We start from the raw sequence: 8,660 nt of genomic DNA on the forward strand, positions 1-8,660 counted from the left end.
CCTGCACTACCAGAAGATGTGTTACGGTGTGTACTTTACCGCCAAGAAGCTGAATCAGTACTTCTAAGAGCACGTCAACACCGTGGTCAGCACGGCTCCTATCGGAGAAATCATCGGGTGCCGGGATGCCTCTAGCCGGGTCGCCAAGTGGGCACTCAAGCTGGCCAGCCACACCATCCTCTATGAGCCCCGCACCACGATCAAGTCTCAGGACCTGGCCGACTTCCTCATCGACTGGACCGAGACCCAGTACTTACCGCCGGCCCCGACTCGACGCATTGGCGCATGCATTTCGACGGGTCCAAGATGCGACTCAGCCTGGGGGCCGGCATCGTACTATCGTCTCTGAAGTGCGACAGACTCCGCTACGCACTCCAGATCCACTTTGCCACCTCCAACAATGTCGCCGAGTACGAAGCCATTGTGCACGGCCTCCGGCTTGCCAAGGAACTCGGCATCCGATGCATCCTGTGCTACGGTGTCAAGGCCACTGGCAGGAGGGCTCCAGCAACTGACAGCCTCCCGGACCCGTATGCGCCACGGCCCAACCGCCAGCGACGGCCCAACCCAAAGGTGCATGGGCCAGAGTGGGTGTGATCTGCCAACCGCTCCCTATACCTACACGCTGGCGCAGAAGGGAAGACTCATCCAATGGATCACGAAACCCGGCGGCGGCGGCTATCTTCTTCCCCTTCCTCCTCCTTCCCAATTCTTGTATCCTGTGATTGTAATCCCTAAATTGCTACACGAATTCGTGAGAAGAGTACTAGATCGAGAGAAGATATTGTTAGGTTGCTAACATCTGGTATTCAGAGCCTCTGATCCGCGTCCTGGCGCACTTGATCGAGACCAGGCTGTAGAAATCGATCAAGGACCGGATCTCTGCCATGGAGCCGTCTTTCAAGGACTACTTCGACAAGCTCACGGGTTCCCTCGACGCGATCCATGCCAACATCCGCGGCCACACCGCCAAGCTCGACGATCTGGCCCAGTGGCGGCCTGATCTGGAGAAGCGCGTGGACCAGCTCGCGGTCATGGTCGCCGAGCTTCAATAGGCGCGACCAGCTCCGACTGCAGAAGGGCAGTCCGCGGTGGCACGCGCGCCGCCACTACCTACTCCACCGGCGCCTCTGCGTGACCACGTCGGCACCAGCAAGAGCGCGGAGGGCGACGCCCTCGGGTCAATCAACCACGGCATCGACGTCATACCTCGGGGCCTGGCACCGGCGTTCGCGTCGGTGGCCACCCCGGCCAACGGTCAGTTTCCGTTGATCTCACCTTCCATCACGTCTCCTTACGCGCACGCTAGTCAGTTGCTTGCGGGGATCGGGCAGGCCCATCCTTCGATCGGGTTTCCCCAGTTCACCGGAGAGAACCCCCGATTGTGGAAGACACTGTGCGAACAATACTTCCACATGTTTGGAATTCAGGAGAGGTACTGGGTTCCTATGGCGTCTCTGAACTTCACGGGAGCTGCGTCCGTGTGGTTGCAATCAGTTCAGAAAAAACTTTCTGAATTCGATTGGGAGTCGTTTTCGTCGCTGTTGTGTACGCGTTTTGGACGTGATCGACACCAGTTACTGATTCGTCAGTTTTATTCCCTGACGCAGAAAACTACCGTAGCTGAGTATATTGAGCAGTTTGAGTTGATTATCAGCCATTTATCTGCTTATTCCGAATCAATTCACCCTTACTATTATCTCACTCGTTTTGTGGAGGGACTTCGCGCCGACATCCGTGCAGTGGTGCTGGTTCAGCGACCACCGGACCTCGACACGGCCTGCGCTCTGGCGCTACTTCAGGAGGAGGTGGCGGACGGAGTGGCTCGGGAGCGTGTGCGCACTCCACCAGCGAGGCAGAACACCACTGACTGGGCGGGGCGGGGCAACGCAAGCACGCCCATGGTATTGCCCCCGCCTCCACCTCAAGGGCGCCCGCCTACTCCAACGACAGCCACCGACCGGCGGGCAGTCGACGCCAGCCGCGCCGAGGGAACCAAGCTCAAGGCCCTGCGTGAGTATCGGCGCGCTCGCGGTCTATGCTTCAAGTGCGGCGAGCGCTGGGGGCAAGAGCACACCTGTCCTACCAGCGTTCAACTTCACGTGGTGGAGGAGCTCCTGGAACTCTTCAGCATTGACAGCCCGGACGGTCCACCCACTCCAAGACGCGAAGAACAACATACAGAGACAGCAATGGCAATTTCCCGTCACGCTCTCACTGGCAGTTCAGCCCCGAAGGCAATTCGCCTACACGCGTGGCTGCAAGGGCGCGAGGTCCTCATTCTGGTGGACTCGGGGAGTTCAACTTCCTTCCTCGATGCGGGCCTCGCTTCCTCACTGTCAGGCGTGGTACACTTGCGTCGGCCCTGCCGTGTCAAGGTAGCCGACGGAGGCGAACTCTGCTGTGTATCTCACATTCCCAAGTGCTATTGGACAACACATGGCCAAGAATATATAACCGATATGAAGATATTACCGCTTGGAGCTTATGATGCCATTGTGGGCATGGACTGGCTAGAAGAACACATCCCCATGAACGTGGACTGGTGTGGCAAGCATATGTTGATTACCACACCACAAGGGCCAGCTCATTTGCAAGGTCACTCAGATGGCGTTGCTCCATGTTCAGAAATCAACGGCCTGCAACTGTACTCTCTTCAGCGACAGGGTGCTTTGTCTCAGGTCATTCAGCTCTGCCAAATCACAGAGGGGGATGAAATTTATGCACCAACTCCTGACAACATCTAGGCCGTCGTCGACCAGTTTTCAGATGTCTTTGGTGAGCCTACGGAGCTGCCCCCGCGCCGTGCATGCGATCATCGGATACCTCTCATGCCCGGCGCGCAACCGGTGAACTTGCGGCCGTATCGGCACAAGCCAGAGCACAAGGATGAGATAGAAAAACAAGTGCGAGAGATGCTGAAGGCTGGAATTATACAACACAGTCATAGGCCTTTCTCTTCGCCGGTGATCCTAGTCAAGAAAAAAGATGGAACGTGGCGATTGTGCGTCGACTACAGACACCTTAACGCAATGACAGTAGTGGGCAAGTACCTGGTGCCAGTGATTGAGGAGCTGCTGGATGAACTACACGGCGCCAAGTGGTTTTCCAAACTAGACTTGCGCGCCGGGTACCACTAGATAAGATTGGCAGAGGGGGAGGAATTCAAAACAGCTTTCCAAACGCACTCGGGGCACTTTGAGTTCAAGGTGCTGTCATTCGGGCTAGCAGGAGGGCCAGCCACTTTCATCGAAGCCGTGACTGATACTCTACAGCCACTACTGCGTGAGTGTGTGTTGTCATTCTTCGACGACATATTAGTGTTCAGCAAAACATTGGAGGCACATGCAGAACACCTCCGACAGGTCTTCACCCTCTTGCGCCGTGATCAATGGAAGGTGAAGCTGAGCAAGTGCGCTTTTGGGCAGCAGCGGATCTCTTATCTGGGGCATGTTATCAGCGCGGAAGGCGTTGCCACGGATCCAAGCAAAATCAAATATGTGGCAGCTTGGCCGACGCCGACCAATGTCAAAGAAGTGAGGCAGTTCTTGGGTCTAGCTGGGTACTATCGCCGCTTTGTCAGGCAATTCGGTATTTTGGCACGTCCCCTTTTCAATCTCCTCAAAAAGGGACACCATTTATGTGGACGGATAACACTGAGCAGAGCTTTCAACTCCTCAAGACGAGCCTGACATCCGCCCCAGTCCTTGCCTTACCCAATTTCCAGAAACAGTTTACAGTGGAGACGGATGCGTGCGATACAGGAATCGGCGCGGTATTGCAGCAAGAGGGGCACCCTATCGCGTTCATGAGCAAAGCACTCTGCCCAAAATACCGAGGCTTATCTACCTATGAGAAAGAATATTTGGCTATTATCGCTGCAATTGATCAATGGAGACCGTACCTACAGTCTGCAGAGTTTGTGATCAAGACGGATCAGCGCAGCTTGGTGTATCTGCAAGAACAGCGACTCAGCACACCGTGGCAACAGCGTGCATTTACAAAACTATTGGGGCTCCAATACAAGATCAGCTACAAGAAGGGAAGCGAGAACAGCGCGGCAGACGCCCTTTCTCGCCTTCAGCAAACAGAACAAGTCTTGGGCATCTCAAGTTGTCAGCCATCCTGGCTTGACGACATTGTGGCCAGTTACAATGCCAATCCACAAGCACAACGCCTACTCGAACAACTAGCTGTTAAGCCAGACCCCAAGGGGCGTTTCGCTCTGTCCCAGGGAGTGCTACGATTTCGCGACCGCATCTGGCTTGGCGGGAGCACCTCTCTACAACAACGAATCATCTCTGCTTTTCATGACAGTCCCGTTGGCGGGCACTCGGGTTTCCCTGTCACCTACAAACGCATCCGGCGGCTCTTTGCTTGGCCCAAGATGAAGCATCACATACTCCAGTACGTCCAGTGTTGCACAATCTGCCAACAAGCAAAATCTGAACGGGTTGCTTCCCCGGGGCTGCTACAACCTCTCCCAGTTCCTTCTGCACCATGGGATATGATTACAATGGATTTCATTGACGGACTTCCCCAATCAGGTCAGGCAAACTGCATTTGGGTTTTGATCGACAAAATGACCAAATTTGCTCATTTCCTTCCACTCACCCACCCATATACTGCTTCTCGAGTGGCTCTTCTCTACATGCAACGCATCTATCCCATCCATGGGTTCCCTCAGTCCATTGTTTCCGACCGTGATCCGGTCTTCACAAGCCATTTTTGGCAAGAACTTTTCCGCCATGCTGGTACTGAGCTTCGGATGAGCACTACCAACCACCCACAGACCGACGGGCAATCCGAGCGCGTCAATCAATGTCTTGAAACTTTCCTCCGGTGCTTCACTCACTCATGTCCAAAAAGATGGAGCCACTGGCTTCCTTTGGCGCAATTTTGGTATAATGCTGCTCCACACTCAGCCATCCAAATGACTCCGTTCAAAGCCATGTTCGGCCATGAACCACGCCATTGGGGGATTACTGCTACCAATGCTTGCTCCGTCCCAGCACTACAGACTTGGCTGGACGAGCGCACCCTTATTCAAGAATTGCTCCAGCAACATCTTCAACGAGCGCGCTTGCGCATGAAACAGCAAGCAGACAAGAGGAGGTCTGAACGAACCTTTGAGGTCGGCGACAAGGTTTTTCTGAAACTCCAACCATACGTTCAGACTTCAGTGGCCAAACGAGCAAACCACAAGCTCTCGTTTCGCTACTATGGACCGTATGAGATTGTCGCCAAGATCAATGAGGTGGCGTATAAGCTTGCGCTGCCAGCGCACGCCTCCGTACACCCGGTCTTCCACGTATCCATGCTCCGGCGAGCTGTTCTACCAGGTACGCAAGTTCAACAAACACTGCCAACACCTTCTGATGTACCTGCAGTTCCAGCTGCTGTCCTAGATACACATTGGCGCCGCAAGAGAGGAGCAATGGTGGAACAGGTACTGGTTAGGTGGTCGGACCCTGCTGCGATCGCCGACACTTGGGAAGACAAGCAAGAACTTCAAGCCCGCTTTACAGAAGCTGAGGCTTGGGGGCAAGCCTCATCACAAGAAGGAGGGGGTGTCAAGGCCACTGGCAGGAGGGCTCCAGCAACTGACAGCCTCCCAGACCCGTATGCGCCACGGCCCAGCCGCCAGCGACGGCCCAACCCAAAGGTGCATAGGCCAGAGTGGGTGTGATCTGCCAACCGCTCCCTATACCTACACGCTGGCGCAGAAGGGAAGACTCATCCAATGGATCACGAAACCCGGCGGCGGCGGCTATCTTCTTCCCCTTCCTCCTCCTTCCCCAATTCTTGTATCCTGTGATTGTAATCCCTAAATTGCTACACGAATTCGTGAGAAGAGTACTAGATCGAGAGAAGATATTGTTAGGTTGCTAACATACGGCGACTCAGACCTCGTGGTGCAGCAATGCTCCGGCGAGTGGGATGCCCGCGACTCCAACATGGCAAGCTACCGCTTCCTCGTTCAGAAGCTATCCGTGTCCTTCGAGGTCTGCGAGTTCCTCCACGTCCCGCGCGCGGAGAATGAAGCGGCCGACATGCTCGCCAAGATTGCCTCATCCCGACAATCCATCCCGTCCGGCGTCTCCCTCGAGCACCTGCGCACGCCGTCCGTCAAGCCGTCGCCGGACTCAGAGTCCATCCACGTTCCAGACGACCCGGCCACGTCCCAACCCGGCCCGGGGGCTGCGGAACCTAGCCCAGGGGCTGCTCAGCTTGACCCGGCCGCCATCGCCCCTGACCAGGCCGTCGCCATCCCCGACCCAGGGGCTGCTCAACCCGGCTCGGGGGCTGCAGACTAGGAACCCGCCCTGGTGGCCGTCTTCGCCGTGGTTACGGCTCCGTCTTGGGCCCTCCCAATATCAGAATTCCTGCAGAACGGGGTTCTCCCCATGGATGAGACCGAAGCCCGGCAAGTGCAGCGCGGGCGTCCGCCTACAGCATCATCAACAACGAGCTCGTCAAGCACAGCTCCACTGGTGTGTTCCAGCACTACGTCAAGCAGGAACAGGGCATCGACATCCTCCTCGACATACACCAGGGCGAATGTGGGCACCACGCCGTGTCGCGATCCCTGGTGGCCAAGGCGTTCCGCCGTGGCTTCTACTGGCCCACGGCCTGCCCTCCAAGATGCCGAGTCACTCGTTCTCAAGTGTGAGGGGTGCCAGCGCTTCAGCAAGCGCAGCCACCAGTCGGCGTCAGTACTCCACATCATTCCGACCGCCTAGCCCTTCGCGGTCTGGGGACTCGACATGGTGGGACCATTCAAAACCACTCGAGGCGGCATGACACACCTGCTGGTGGCAATGGACAAGTTCACCAAGTGGATCGAAGCACGACCAATCAAGAAGGACGGGCCAACAGCCGTCCGGTTCATCAAGGACATATCGGTTCGCTACGGCATGCCGAACAGCATCATCACGGACAACGGCACCAACTACGCCAAGGGCGCGCTTGAGCAATACTGCTCCATCTCCGGCATCCACCTCGACATGGCCTCTGTTGGACACCCGCAGTCCAACGGGCAGGTTGAGCGGGCCAATGAACTCATCCTATTAGGCATCAAGCCGCGACTCGTCGAGCCACTCATCCGCTCACCCGGCAGCTGGCTTGATGAGTTGCCGCCGTTCTCTGGAGTCTCCGCACCACGCCGAATCGGTCGACCGGGTTCACCCTGTTCTTCCTCGTCTATGGAGCTGAAGCCGTCATCCCGACCGACGTCGAGTTCGACTAGCCGCGCGTCGCGATGTACACCGAAGCCAAAGCCAGGGAAGCCCGCGAAGATGGCGTTGACCTACTCGAAGAAGCCAGCCACCTGGCGCTCAGCCGTTCGGCCATCTACCAGCAAGGCTTGAGGCACTACCACAGCAAGAAGATCAAGCCCCTCGCGTTCCGCAAGGGCGACCCCGTCCTCCGACTCGTCCAAGAGCAAGCAGGCCAGCACAAGCTGTCCCCTCCATGGGAGGGCCCATTCATCATGAGCAGGGCCTTGCACGATCGCAAAGCTTACTACCTCATTGACTCATGCAAGTCAAACAAGCGCAAGAGAGACACCACCGGCGAAGAAACAACCCAGCCGTGGAACGCGGAACTCCTCCGCCCATTTTACAGTTAGCCGCACGAGCGTATGTATCGTCGCCTTTTGTAAACGCATGAAACTATGGGATTCCCGAATGAGACTCTGGGGCTGCCTTTTGTTGACAAACTTATTGTGTCCCTACTTTTTCGCATCGCTATGCCACTGAACTCGGCCACCGATCCGACCCGCTCGACCCGGGTGCTCGGGGGCTGGCCGGCTCGATTGCCACCCCGCCGCCTTACTTGGTGATTCCTAATATAGTAAGGATTCCGTGGTCCCCCACTTCGCCCTAAAGCCACAGACCCGGCTTCGGCTGTCGGCTGGCAAGCACAACGGGCCAGAGCTCCTTCACGCTTCAATAACCAAGTCAAAGGCTGTCGGGTCGATCAACCCAGCCCACCGCTCAGTAAATGAACAGCCGCACGACTGGTTGCTCGCCAACTGGCTCCGCCGGGTTGCTGCAAACTGGCCCAGTGGGTGTTTCGCTCGCGCTCAACATTTTGAAGAGCCCAAGTCCTGCGTGCTCCTCTCGAAGAGCGAACTCCTTGTCAACAGACCGGAGCCTCGGCCATCTGACTCGGGGGGGGGGGGGAGGTTTGAGAAAGGAAAAGTGCAAGAAATCGGTCCGAAAAACTAAAAGCAAAAGCTAAAACACTCACGACATATACACATAAATATTTAAAAGGCCCACGGCCCGAGTTCATTACACCCTAAACCCCCAGCGGGTGGGTGGACCTGCTACCTAACAAATTCTACTAAGATGTCTCAGGCATCTCCGGCGCCGTGTCGCGACGTCGACGGCTCTCCCATGGTGGCCTCCGGGTCCAGCGAGGCACCGGTGTCCTCCTCGGCACCCCCGTCACGGTAGACGCCCGTCTCCTCGGAGCTCCCCTCCAGATCATGGAGAAGTAGGCCTTAGTCGTCACCAGCCACGACCCCGCCGTCCTCCGCCCGCCCAGGGTGGAACTCGTCATGGAAGGCGAACTCGGCGATGTAGCTGGCCCGAGAGGCAATCCGGTCGGCTTGCTCCTGCAGCAGCTGCTCCGAGCCGGCCCGTTGGCCCATC

Source organism: Triticum aestivum, chromosome 1B (genome assembly GCF_018294505.1).
Source record: "Triticum aestivum cultivar Chinese Spring chromosome 1B, IWGSC CS RefSeq v2.1, whole genome shotgun sequence".
Classification (NCBI taxonomy): domain Eukaryota; kingdom Viridiplantae; phylum Streptophyta; class Magnoliopsida; order Poales; family Poaceae; genus Triticum; species Triticum aestivum.